The following is a 1,644-nucleotide window of genomic DNA, read 5'->3' on the forward strand; positions in this document are numbered from 1 at the left end:
ATAGAGAAAGCACAAATCCTGTCTTAAAAACTCTAATCCAGAAGTGACATACATAAATTCCTCTCACATTTCTTTGGTGAGAACTGGTCATGTGGCTGCACCTGGATGCAAACTATGTTGAAAATGTTGGCCTTGTCTGAGCAGGTGACTCCCAGCAACTGCTCCACACTATAGAAGGAAATCAGTAGACACTTATCTATTTTTGCTTCATGTGCTTTCTCTACCTGGATATTCTCTTTCAAGGCTAAGTTCAATGTTTCCTTTATCATCCAGAAAGTCCCTACCCACAACCTTTCCTTCCAGGGTGAGTAGATTCCCCTCCTACATGCTTCCACAGTATTTAGATTTAGCTCATAGCAGATAACTCATACAATTTAACTCATTTTATTTTCTTGACTGTTAATTTATTGCTATCAAGAGAAGACAATCATTTTATTGAAGGCCATAACCATGTTTTTCATCCCTGTACAGTAGTCTTCTCTTATCTGCAGTTTTGCTTTCCATGGTTTCAGTTTCAGTGGCCAACCACAGTCCAAAAACACAAATGGAAAATTCCAGAAATAAATAATTTATAAGTTTTATTTTTATTTTTTAAACCTTTTTTTTTATTACACAGGTATACTTAACTATTATATATTTAAAAAAAAACAGAAAAGAAATAAACAAAAAGAAAAAATATAACAATTTTTAACAAGTCTATGTACACATACAAATGAAAAAAATCAGAGATTTTTAAGGACAGCATTCAAAGATAGCTATAGTAGCAAAATGCTTATAAGTAGTTTAATGTAAAAAAAACGACTTATTTGAAATATTTGCTTAATTCTTTCCCTCTTTTTTTTTCTTTTTTGATTTTTCATGTGAGAAAAGTAACTAAATCTTTTGAAATAAAGTGATATGATTCTCCTTGTTAATTTGCCAATTAATGACAGCCAACAGTTTTTCTTTAATTATATCAATATTCAAGCTCACCAGGAATGGTATTAGACTTCCCCTGGATGTCATAGGACTTAGCCAAGACTTATGTATTTAACACTGAGATCTCAAAAGCCTTTATAACGACAAATAAAGAAGAGAAAAATAAGTTAGATCCTGGTAAGTATTTAGGTGAGCAGGGAAAAGTAGTTTAATGGGAATATAATATAACGATTGTCTTGATGTATTAATGTTTTGTCTGATAATCAACTTCACTCTTCCAGATGTTCAAATTTGCTTTATTTGTTCAAAGGTAACCAATGAAGGCCATAAAGCACACCATCTAAATAGCCAGACTCTAAATTTTATCCAAAATGATTTTTTTCCTCTATTTCACAGTTGGCTCACCCTTCAACATTTCTTTTTACAGACATCCTTACTATATATAATTTCAAGTAATTCAGGCATTACTATCAATTTAGTTGTTGACAATAATTCATAAGTTTTAAATTTCATGCTGTTGTGAGTAGTGTGATGAAATCTCATGTTGTCCTGCTCTGTTCTAGCCAAAATGTGAATCATTTATTTGTCCAGAGTATCCATGCTGGATACACTAACTGCTCATTAGTCACTAAGTAGCTGTCTTGCATTGGGGCGGCAGGGGCGAAAGAGAGAGAGAGACCACGCATTCACATAATTTATTATTACAGTATATTGTTATAATTGTTC

The sequence above is a fragment of the Pteropus vampyrus genome, unplaced genomic scaffold, assembly GCF_000151845.1.
Source record: "Pteropus vampyrus isolate Shadow unplaced genomic scaffold, Pvam_2.0 Scaffold259, whole genome shotgun sequence".
NCBI classification, from domain to species: Eukaryota; Metazoa; Chordata; class Mammalia; order Chiroptera; family Pteropodidae; genus Pteropus; species Pteropus vampyrus.